This window comes from Lissotriton vulgaris, unplaced genomic scaffold, assembly GCF_964263255.1.
Source record: "Lissotriton vulgaris unplaced genomic scaffold, aLisVul1.2 SCAFFOLD_671, whole genome shotgun sequence".
NCBI lineage: Eukaryota > Metazoa > Chordata > Amphibia > Caudata > Salamandridae > Lissotriton > Lissotriton vulgaris.
Genome location: NW_028248167.1, coordinates 628,615 through 641,119, shown reverse-complemented (window position 1 = coordinate 641,119; position 12,505 = coordinate 628,615). Strand labels below are relative to the sequence as shown.

General features: G+C 45.7%; 1 protein-coding gene across 1 annotated transcript in view; it reads right to left on the bottom strand.

Moving 5' to 3' along the window:
- The window catches only part of LOC147664912 (uncharacterized), a 313,239-nt gene that overhangs the window by 190,018 nt on the left and 110,716 nt on the right, over window positions 1-12,505 (bottom strand). The gene's annotated exons all lie outside the window — the stretch shown is intronic.

The following is a 12,505-nucleotide window of genomic DNA, read 5'->3' as shown; positions in this document are numbered from 1 at the left end:
CCATTAGCATGGGTTCAGCATTCAGTGATGCCAAGCGCTTGCGTAATAGGTTATGTTATGTTAAAAAGAGTTGTAAAGCGCAATGTATACCCGGAGGTGTCATGGCGCTAGGTAAGCATCAATCAGTCAAGTTAATGATCGGTGTCAGGCGATCGAAGGGTCGTTAGTGACTTCAAAGAGTTTGTTGTTCCACACTGACCCCTGCCGGAAGCTGCCATTCGTAGGTTAGTTTTGTAATCCCTGGGGGTAACTGTGCCAAACAAGGGGTTCTTAGCGGTGCTTTCATTTGAACAGTGTCATTGCTTCATTATGTAGCTTCCGAGCGATCAGAAATAAGAGCACTTTTGTTCTCCAGGCCCATCCTGTGTTAACCTTCAACACACATATTTAACAAACGTACACAGTTACTTCTGCGATACAAGCATCTGTTCTGCTGTGTATGCTGGCTTCTACAGAGTGGAGGCTGTTTGAAAACCCCATAATGTTCAAGAAACAGCCAGTATTGACTGTCCCTAAACAGGGGTCACCAGTGATGAACCCTCTATGACCTACAGCAGTGGTTCTCAACCGTTGACTTCTGTGGACCCCACATAATCATCACTGGAATCCGGGAACCCCCGCATAATTATTTCTGAATTCTGGGGAACCCCATAGAAACATTATTGGAATACCGGGAGCCACAATGAGTCATTGTTGTTGGAATATGGGAACCACGCCCTAAGCTATTTCGATAATTTGAATCTCAAAATAATGCACAAAATTAAGGACACAATCAGTCAATAATCGAAAACTCAAATGATGAAATGCTTTATTTCATTCATACACACATATAAAAAAATGTACATTTTAATGGAAAAGTTGGAGTTTTTCTAAATTCCACTGCGGTCACCCGTCGTCCACACTATATTCTGTTTGATGCACTAGCACCACTCTCACGAACTGCTCTGAGGATACAACTTACTTTTAGCCTCCATTTTCAAACTCCTTCACATTTATAGACCCTTTTAAAAATGGAACATTTACATTTTGCTTCTTTAATCATGTAAACTTTATTAATCTCTCAGTGTTCTTGTATTTTCGAAGCACCTGCGGACATCCGGAGTAGGCGTCACAGACCCCCAGGGGTCCCCAGACCACAGGTAAAGACCCGCTGCTCTACAGAGGCTCAGAATGTTACACATGGAGCTAAGATATCACCCAACTTAAATTAAGCCACACACAAGAGGAAATGTATGAGAGTTTGTTCCATCGAAATGCTGTCAGTGGTCGCAGCAGCTGTGAGGAACTAAGCCATGGAGTATGTTGTTTGTAACATGCACAGAATCCATCTGAGCAGATGCCACTGCCCCCCTGCAGCTGTGAATACAGTTGATGAACCGATAAGCAGTCAGTCCATTAGATGTGCATTGCCAGCTTGCAACTGGCACGTCCGAGACTGCTACCACAGATGGGCAGTCACTGTTTCTGCCATTTTGTGTTACCAACTGAATGTAGTATGTTTTATAGGTCCATTGTCGACATTTGCTAAGTTAGCATGAGCTTCACTGCCATGAGGCTGCTTTTGCGCACAACACTGCATGCATATATTTAGCAAGACCCTGTTTGTGCCCCTTTCACAAGAGAACTGTTAACATTGCACGTTCTCTGCTGTGCTCTGAGGTTTAGTCCTCACACGCTGTTCAAGGTTAAACAATGCCCCTTGTTATTCCGTTCTGGTCAGTACCTCCCACCTAGACATAACATGCTACACACAGCTGCACTACTGGAAATCGTGTGCTTTAATTTTGCAAGGGCAACATGTTTTGACACACTTGGAGAGAAACATTTACGAAGAGAAGAGCTGTGTTTGTCCTGAGATGTGAATGCTGCATCTAGGCCTTAAGGTATGGGGGTCTGCTGACAAAGCCCAGGAGTCTTCTTTTTTATATTAAACTATTTCTTGTCACATGATATCCCCATTTGAATTGTATGGTATTGTAACAATGCTGACCATATTGTGTTTATGCATTTTGCTGCTAGTATTGGCACGTGTACTGCACCATAGAACACGTTAGTTGAAATAAATATTTTAAACTATACTACGTCTCTGATTACTCACATTGTGGACAAGTATGAGTGAGTGAGCAAGCGAAAGAGTGTCTGGCTCCCGCGATTCCCAAGATAGAGTGCTGTGTTCTGGGTTGTCTAATCATTGGTAGTTTCGCTGTAGACGGAGAATAAATGAGACACTATAGCTAGTCGATTTGGGATTTTGAGTACTAATGTGGTAGGCTGGTACACCCCTATTCACTGAGGTCATGTTTTCCTGTGGACAGTTCTGTATATGTGCAGAATCCCCGCAACTTGGCGCCGCCATGGTTTGGTCTGGTTCTTATCTGCGAGACGCTTGAGGAGTGCTTGTGCTTGTCCACAATACCCTCAATTCTGTCCCTGGAGGCGGCTGTGACGGTGCAACCTCCTATATTGACATTTTTATAGGTTCATTCAAGCTTGAAGTTTTCCTATTTTCTTTTGTGATGGGGCATTATATTGCTATTCACAATCGCGCTCCGCTCAGGGATTACTTGAGAACACATTGTGTCCCTGATGGTGGTGTGGTGGTGGTGATTTTTGCAGTGGAAGCAGATACTGCGTACCCGTTCTAGGTATTTTTTCTCTTGGGTCACTTTTCCAGCGGTGGACGGAGATAACAATCTGGTTCATGAATACACCGCCGCGGCTGCTCCGATTGCGTATCAACCCTATCAGACCCTTGAGGTTCCGTTAACAGTTTGGCAACACCAAATTTGGTTTAATGGCACCCTTCCTCACACATTCACGCCGGTCCACTTAGGTCCTTTATCAATAGAAGGGGCCAATGGCCGTTGTTGGCTGGGTATGCACCTCAACCAGGTGGGTTAACAACAGCTTCGCTGCAAGAGCTACGAGTGTTGCATACTTCGCTAATTCAAGTACATAGAGCTATTCGTGTCACGTACTTTCCAGGTGGCTCCACCTGGGGTTGTTGCGCAACCTGCGGGGACTGGTGGGGTGACTATCAGTCCTGTCTCGATTTCACTGCATTTTGGGAACATCCTGCACCTGCCTGTTTTATGTGCCCACTGAACAGATAATGTTAGCGGAAAACATAACATTTTCCTAAAGGCTCTTCTTCAAGTGTATTCTTGAAATGCAAAAAATATCGAAGGATCAAGTCTGGTATTATTCACATCGTTCTAAACCTGTCAGTATCTAACGGGAACAAGAACACTTCACAGCGACCATCGGACTAGGTCTGCCAAAATGACTGTCAAAGAACAAGGCGTTATTGCTGTAGTAAGGCCCCTTGTACACAGTACCCAGGCTGGACTTTGCTGTGTAAAAAGGTTGCTTCTTTATTCATCAGGATAGGTTGAGGATACACCAGATGTTGGTACAGATCATATCAACCTCACAGCAGGACAATGGGGCTTTCGTGCTCACCCTCTGGTTTCAACTGATGTAACTTTTTTAACACACCAAGAGACATAACAACATGCCATGCTTTGTTGTGGTGAAGGGACACAACAACAAAGGAAATGCAAGTACAATACGCCTGCGTCCTGTGCACACACAACATACAAGTGTGACAAGAGATAAGAACCTGGACTAGGTATGAGTGAAACATGTTGACAAGAGTCAGAAATCAATGTGGAACATGCAGAACACTCTACAAAGGTTACAACTATCAAGAAGCTGTTGAACCACATCAACATGACAAGACCAGTAACAAGGTTACATGTACAAGAGACATTAGGAGGTGATACCATTGCCGCATAGAACGCGACAGCTCTTTGAGGACACTGACTGTCGCTGGTGGGCCTGACTCTCTTAATTTATACATTCTTCACCCCCATGCACGTGGTATTTGCATAGTGCAAATCTAGCCCCAAAAGGCAGTGATGTGCTGTACAGTGGTCTAAGACAAACACAGAGTCAGAGTGTGATTGGATGCAAAGCGGATTTCTTTTTGTGTTCAAATATTTGCTTTTGAAAGAGATAAAAGGCATACAATCTGACATGCAAGCGATGCCAACAAAATGTATGCGCTACAGGATGCTCATGAGAGAACAACTGAGTCCAGTTAGTTTTTTGATACGGCACAGAGTCTAAAAGCCAAGCAGGTGGGCGAGGGAACAACGGAGCGTTCTGTCCACAGTGTAACTAACAGGGCACATGTGTTCAAGAGCACAAAAATAGCCGTAACTTGTTTGAGTCAAAGTCGAGCTGTGGTTCAGTACCAAGAACGATGGCATTATTTGTAATACTATATTTCAAAAGTTGCCAATAAAAAGGAGAAACAGGATAGTATGGGAGGATGGATGGGTCAGGGTGTAAGTCGGGATGTCTGCTTCATGACCCCAGTGTTAACCTTTAAGCGTCAGGCCCAATGGCCGGGTAAGTCATAGGATGTTGAGAGCCTAATTCCATGTACCTATCTAGGGACCGCCAAACCATGTTAGAGATTAGTGAAACGGAGTGCCTACCTAAAAGTGTCGTGTGAGCCCCACGGAGATATGATACCCAAGTCCACCAGGTGTGCTTTGACAGGTGTTCGAAAGACTTCCACTCTGTGAGCATGACTTTAACTGCAATGGTTAAGAGTAAGACAAGCAGAGCAGTATCTGTAGAGTCTAAGCACAGCGGAGACGTTCAAGCCCAGGGACCCAACATTACCATGGAGAAGGACAGGGATATGGGTGTGTTAAGGATTGCTGACACGTGTCTGTATTGATGTCCAGTATGAGTTTAATAGGTGTCACCCAAAAAACATGTGTTGGTGTGTTCCAGTCTCAAGATTACAGTTCCAGCATTTGTCGTTATCTCATAGTTTTAGTTTATGTAGGAGATCTGGGGCCAGATGTAGGTAGCCCAATACTAGTCGGAAACGGCGAAAATACAGATTTATTACATGTATGCATGTGAGTAATGTACTCCCATTTCCTTTCAGGGGACAGTGCATATGCCCTCCGCTCCTTCATCCTCACCCCCTACCTCAACCCCTCAGCACCCAGCCAAAGGAGATATAACAGGGCCCACAAGAGCACAAGAAATATTGTGGAGCGTACCTTTGGTATATGGAAGAGCAGGTTCAGGTGCCTGTATAAGAGTGGAGGTGCCCGGCAGTATACCCCCATCACCTGCTGTAAAATCATTGCTGCCTGTGCCATGTTGCACAACCTTGCCGTGAAGAAGGGCAAAGAGGTGGAGTTGTCAGACTTTGAGGATTATGACAACGAGACTGCTGTGCCTGAACCACAACCTGCTGGAGTGTCAACACCAAGTGATGGCAGATACAGACGTGAGGAGATTACACGCAACTATTTCTGAGTAAGTAATGAGACACAGACAGGTTGTGTATGGGACAAACGTATTTTAATGCTGCCACAATGTTTAAGCACGTAAGTGCAACAAAACAAAATATACACGTGGGGACTGTATGTCCCGGGTTACTTCACCCATGAACGGTAATGTCACTTGCGCCCGCGCTTCCCTGAGCCACTTGGATGTTGTTCGCTTTGTTCAGCGAGCCCTGCAGCCTCAGCCTGGCGCCTGGTACTCCTCCGTGTCTCCACATTAGAGCTTGCTATGCTGCTCCGGATACTTGTGTCTTCAACCTCTGCCACGTCCAGGGCAGGATTCTGTGCTGTGTGGGATATCAACATTACCTCTAGAGCACTGGTCATTCTGGACATGCCCCTGGTGACCTCAGTTGTATTCTGCGTCAATGCCTCCTGCATATTTATGTATCTCCCGCATAGCAGGGATGTGGCAGTGGCCAAGCGATTGATGGCCGAATTCTGGGCACGGGCATCCCTGCGCCTTGTGTGTGACAGACTGTCAAGTTTGGAGCATAGCTGCGTTACTGATTGGCTCATCTGCTGCATCCCTGCTGCAATTTCCTTCTTTGTTTTGGCAACTGCTTTATTCGCCTCCACTATGTCTCTCATGCCCTTCCCCATGTCTCCTATTTGCACATTCAGGGCTCTGATTTGGCGTTGGCAGGCTTGGATTGATTTGCCCTGCATCCTTTGAATGCGCACCATGCTCCCCTCCAGCCCACGGAACACAGTGCCCTCACCACGTCCACCTGCACTGCTGAGTCTACGTTGTGTTGTGCGAGAAAGGCCCATCTCATTTGTGGACTGCAGTGCTGCTGAACTGTCATCCACGGTGTCTTCAGCCTCCCCCTCACCCTCTGCTGCCTCCATTGATGGTAGTGGGGCCACGACACGCCTCCTGGCTGGTGGGGTTACAGGTGTGGACTGGAGCAGAGATGGTGAAATTTCTGGTGAGAATTGCAAGTGAGGGGATTGGGAAAGCTGTGGGAAGTGCAGCAACTCTGAGGTCAGTACAGTGTCATCATCCAGGGACATGCCAGTTGTGTCACCTTTGTCCTGCGAGACTTGCACTCGGCTTGGACCTGCTTCCTCACTCTCCTCCCTCTCTGGTGCAGTCCCCTCTGTGTCAGTGGGTCGACTGCGTGATTTGGCCCCTAGGTATAAATGAGCGTATATTAACTGAGTGCTACTGTGTCACGGTCACTACAATAAATGATTTACACATTTCACTTTCATTTATCTGCAATCATTTCACTAACTTGCTGATGTCTGCGCTGTTACACATGGTCTTACATTTGCTGACTACATTTCCCATAATGCATTGCTCCTGTATAGTGCTAGCAGTACTGGACTGGGGTTTGCTTGTCCTCAAAGGGTAAAGGGAAGCAGGTTGGTATGGGGTGTCATGCTGCACATGCGTCTTACCTTTTTTTGTTGCACCTCTGGCTGAGCTGTCCATATCTCCCAGTCTGCAGATGCGGTCTGCCTCAATGGTTGAGGCCACCAACTCCTCCAGGTCAGTCAGGGGGGGGGGGCTGTGTTCCTGCCTCCACCGGTTAGGCCTGCCTGCTTGTGGATTTCAGCCACTTTCCTCTTGGGGATGCTCCTGAGGTCATAGAATCTTTTTTTAAGGTCCTCAGTGTTCCTGGTTGTGACTCCCACAGCATTCACTTTCTCAACAATTGCCAGCCAGATTTTTCTTTTGGCAGACTCGGCAACAGTGAGGAATTGCCTGCCAAAAAGTTTGTTGTGCGCCCTCACTACCTCCTCCACAAGTACCTGCAGCTCCATGCTGCTGAACTTTATTTTCCTCTTTCTTTCTGCCTTCTGGATTTCACTGCTGCTTGCCATTTTTCAGTTTGTAAAGTTACAAAAAACTCTCCCTGCTGCTCTGTGACTCTGCTCAGCTCTGACTGCCTCTCCAGAACCTTCTAATTAGTTGCAGCTGCCTAGGTAGCCACTTCCTGGTAGGGACCTGATTGGCTGCCTTCATAGGTTTCACTTTTTTTTTTCCGATTCAGTATTTACCGAATCGGTATTTACTGAATCGGTATTTCCCATTCAATCCTATGGCCAAAAAGGCCCATAGGAATGAATGGGGAATACCAATTCGGTAAATACCGATTCGGTAAATACCGATTCGGTAAATACCGAGTCTACGATACCGAATTTTACCGAATCGGTAAAAATTACTGATTTTTTTCCTACATTCCATTTACCAATTCTGAAATACCGAATTGGTAAAATTCGGTATTTTCGAATCGGTAAAATGGATTTACCTACATCTGGCCCCTGGTATCCAATTTAAAGGATTTGTTGTAAAGAAATTTGACTGGATGAGAGATGGGCAATTTTGTTGCACAGGGAAAGTTTGCCAATCGTGTGCGAGGAGTCAGGTGTAATATGCTCCAAAACCCCTTTGTCAAAATGTTTGGTCCATTCACTACAGAGAATTGATTCTTTGGGGGTTCTATACCGATACACTGAATTCCAATCTAAGACAGGGTCCACAGGGAGATTAAAATCCCCCCCTTTTGCCACGGCCAGCACAGAAAAAGATTGTCGAGTAATATGTTGACCATGGGAGGTGGGAAACACCAATTGTGATGACAGCCATCCACAAGTGTGATATTCATAGAGCGAATAATCAACGAGAATGATATCCAAACCGCAAACCATTATAGAATCATCAATGTGTAGAAAGGAGTATCATAAACAAATAATCCTGAATGACTATGCGACCTATTCTAAACATACATCAAACACATTCTCAGTATATTCCAAACCAAGTTATGTCCCAAACACGGACATACATTTTGAGAGAATACCATACAAATATGACCATATCCATGCGGCAATAGAGGCAATCAATACTAAATAAACAATAACATCGATGATGATTTTGAACATAGATGAAGGCTTAAGAGCCGCTCCTGCATCGAGAGCTAATCATACATTTGATTAGTTAAGCAAGGTGCTAAACTAGTACTAGTGAATACAATCACATCAACATGACAAGACCAGTAACAAGGATATGTCAACGAGGGACCTTTCGAGGTGATCCCATTGCCGCGTTGAACGTGATAGCTCTAAGAGGACACTGAATGTCGCAGGATGGCCTGGCTCACTTGAATTACACATTCTTGTGTTATTTACATGGGGCAACCCTAGCCAGAAGGCATTGATGTGCTGTATGGTGGTCCAAGGCAAACACAGTCAGAGAGTGACTGGATGCAAAGGTGTTTTTCTCAGATCAAAAGTGGTCTGTTTTGCCATCATGATGTAGCATTCTTTCAAAGAGCTATTTCCTCAGCTTTTGTTCGAAATCTGCACCTGTTAGCATGTGTTTGTTTTCAAAAAGACTGTGGTGCTCACTGACCCTGAGAGTAGCCAAGTTGTGATGGGATGACGACTGGATGGCAAGCTCCATTTTTAGTGGTTGGGCTAAAGGTCCTGAGTGTGAGCCTATTGATGTATTTGGTTAAGGTGGCCGACAGCAGGTCTTAATGGGCACCCACCAATGCTGTGCATGTGTGGTGAGGTTGATTAGGGGAGCATTAGCTAGACAGGTGGTTCTGCATCCTAAATCTCCACTCCCTCCCCCATCCCCATGGAAAATTAGTGAAAGGAGAAGGATAGAGATTGATTGTCTGAGTCCCTGAAGACTGTGCCCTCTGGTCAGGCTCTCATCCACTCGACTGTAAATATTCGTTATATTCCACTGTGTAGGGGCAACACAGAAGGTTAGATTACTTCCTGACTGTCAAAGGCTTGGTTGTGCTGGTCTGAAATGTTGAATATTTGTGTAGGAAACTGTCCGATCACAACCTGTTGTGTCTGCCTGTTGCCTGGGACAAACCCCTTATGTTCCTTCCCTCGTTGTGATAACTGGTCTTGGCCCTGCAGAAAGCTCAAGTGCCCTTTTGCACTATTTCAGGGAGAAGGAGGGCTCTTTTGGGAACATGTTCTAAATGGGAGGCCTTTAAGGTTGTGATCGGGGGAGCCTGCACCAAGATCATCAGTGGTGCCCTGGGATAACTGCTGAAGGACCTTAGGGCCTGATGTAGGTAAATCTGATTTACCGACTCTAGAATACCGAATTTTACCGGTATTCTAGATTCGGTAAATCAGATGTAGGTAAAAAATCGGCAATTTTTACCGAATCTGTATGGTTCGGTAATTACCGAATCGGTATTTACCGATTCGGTAATTGCCATTGATTCTTATGGGCCTTGAGGCCCAAAGGAATCAATGTCAATTACCGAATCGGTAAATACCGATTCGGTAAAATTACCGATTTTGCAAGGGTGGCAGGGTGTCACTTTGACAGCCTGTTGCACTCCTGATTCTGGCTTGTGTGCCATGTGACACACATACATGCCCTTATGCCCTTAGGGCATGTATGTGTGCCACATGGCACAGGTGTACATGCACAGATGTGCATGTACACAGGAATTAGTTATTTACCATGACATAGCATGTCATGGTAAATAACGAATTCTGAAGGGCCTGTGGCAATGTTTACAGTGCCACCTACATGTAGATTTACCGATTCGGTAAATGTACCGAATCGGTATTTTACAGAATCGGTAAATTTACCGATTCTGTAAATATTGGCCCGCTACACATCAGACACCAAATACCGGTCGGTAATGGCCGAAATCGGCCGTTACCGACCGGTATTTGGTGTCCTACATCTGGCCCTTAGTCTCTTGGGTAATTATGTGTAAGACATGAAACTAATGAGCTGTGACCCCACAAACTGACAAACAACTTTTGCAGAGGGGCTAGATATGCTGCCAAGCTTGAGAAATTGAGGAACCCTGATTACTGCGCCTTGAGAGCCAGAAAACATCAAATGAGACAAGTGACATGGTTGCCTATGTGTTTGGTTTAAGAGGCTACCATGAGGCAGGAACTGACAGCAGGGAGGGTATAAGAGGAAGTTATACATTATAGCCAGGAGGTCATGAAGGCCAATTTAATAGAATAATATTCCAAATTTTACTCAGAGCCCCCTGGGCCTCATGTGGACCGACTGAAAAACCTTTTAGCTGGAGCTGGTCCTTCAAACCTCCCCCCTGAGCACCCAGAATCACTGAATACTCCGACCCTACGATCCGAAATCAGAGCAGTCGTCTAACTGGCGGCTGTGGGCAAGTTTAGGGGATCCGATGGGCTTCCAGCTGAGTTTTACAGCCAGGAGGGCTTTGCGTGTCCCACGGCTTCTGGGTCTGTAAACTTGGAAGCTCTGTCTGTTCCCACCTCTCACCTGGCAGCTATGGCAGGTATGCTAGTACTGATCTTTAAATCTGATTGTGACCATTTGGAACAAGTGCAGTATATTTTGTGTAGAAACATTTTTTACCCTAAAAATTGTGTCTGTTTTTTATTGTCTATTGTTTTTAATGACATATAGGTACACATGTGATGCTAATGTACATGTTGTAATGCAATTGTAATGTACTGTTTTTAGAATTTGTAATACTCAAAATTAGTTTTTACAAAAAAAATAAAAGAATCCATAGAATTTACTAACTGTGTATCATCTCATGCTAGTGATCACTTCTTATACATGGGCTAATTTTGGTGCAAAGTCTATATTGATTGTTTTGTAAAAGTGGTGCCACCAAGGGATCTTTTCCTTTTTTAGTGTTTACTAGTACCCTAATCCCCTGGTGCGCTAAGGGGTCTCTCTCGAACTATTACCCAACAAGTGCAGTACTGCCCTGCTGATGCTGAACCTTGGTACACCAGGGCCAGCGCGTTTTTGCTGCGGGCCACAGCACTTCCCCGAAGCACCCTAACTGTTTACGAATGTGTCTCTCAGAGACCCTAGTCATAGGTCAGCTCAGTGACATGGATAAGGCTTTTGCCACCCTAAAGGCAGAGTATGCTGTATTGGAGATTATGGATTTAGGGTCTGAAGTCATTGGCTGAACTACTTTCTTATGTCCAGACTCAGCAACAGAGGGATGCGCAGGAAGGGTAGCATCTTCTCAGTGGTCTGCTGAGATGTACTAGGCAAGGATGCCCCCTGTTGCACCTACTTTTTCCCCTGGCGATAAAAGCCTTAGCAAGCCATGTTAAAAGACAGGGTCTTAGCTGAGGGCTAAATATAGCGGGTGACCTGAATAAATAATCAGGATTTAAACTGATGATGTGTTACTTTACTACATGATAGATAACTTTGACCTGCTCTCTAGATTTGTGGTCAAGTGGAGTTTTGTAGCTGAGGTTTCAAAGTACCCCAAGCTGGTATACCACAGAGAAGCCAAAAATGGCAGCCCCACTCAGATGTGATTCGCGATTCCTGACTCGCCTGAGTGAGGAGGCCGGAGAGGTCATGGGGCCATGCCTCAGTACCCTGGGAGAACTGGCTTCCAGAAGGTGCCTTGAGTTGCAGCAGCGAAGGGCGGCTGGAGAAGCAACTGAAGACCAAAGAGTAGAGACTTCCCCCCATTATTAGACGACCGGACTGGCCCGTGTCAAAGACGGCCTCCTATAGTTTGCATTTCAGCGTCAATATGTCCCATTAAGAGTATAAACAACGAGGAGTAAAAAATAAAGAGAACTTCACGGTGCGGGCCCATTCTTTAGGTGGCCCGTGTGTCTGATCACCCCACTGATCACCCCACGGTCTCAGAAGTGAGTCCCCCACAGGGCCATCTTGAAGGATTACTTGCCGCATTGATGAACAGATGGAGTCATGGAAAATTCTATGAAGACATGCATATCTCTGTGGCTGAGTGAAGCATGGGAGCCGTTGGTGGAAGGAGGGGGTAGATACGTATATAGGAAGTCGGCCCACAGGTGCTGAATATTTAAAACTGCTTGTTTGCTTCAATCAAGCATTTGGAATACAGAGAGGAACTCCTAGAAAATGAGGCTCAGTCTAACGAAGCCTGGCTCATGAAGCCCCCTTTGATGATGCTATGAACCTAACACTGAAGTGCAACAGTTCCGTAGCAAGGATCTCCTGGAAGGCGGGGCTGCCACCAATATGCAAGACCTGAAAGTCTCTCTTTCACCTCCTGGAAAATCAGTCGGTAGGAAGGTGAGTAGGAAACAGTGGTGGGTGAAGTGGCCGATACTGGACAACGTGACTTTGCAACCAGAGCCGCAGCCGCAGCTCAAGTTTTCAC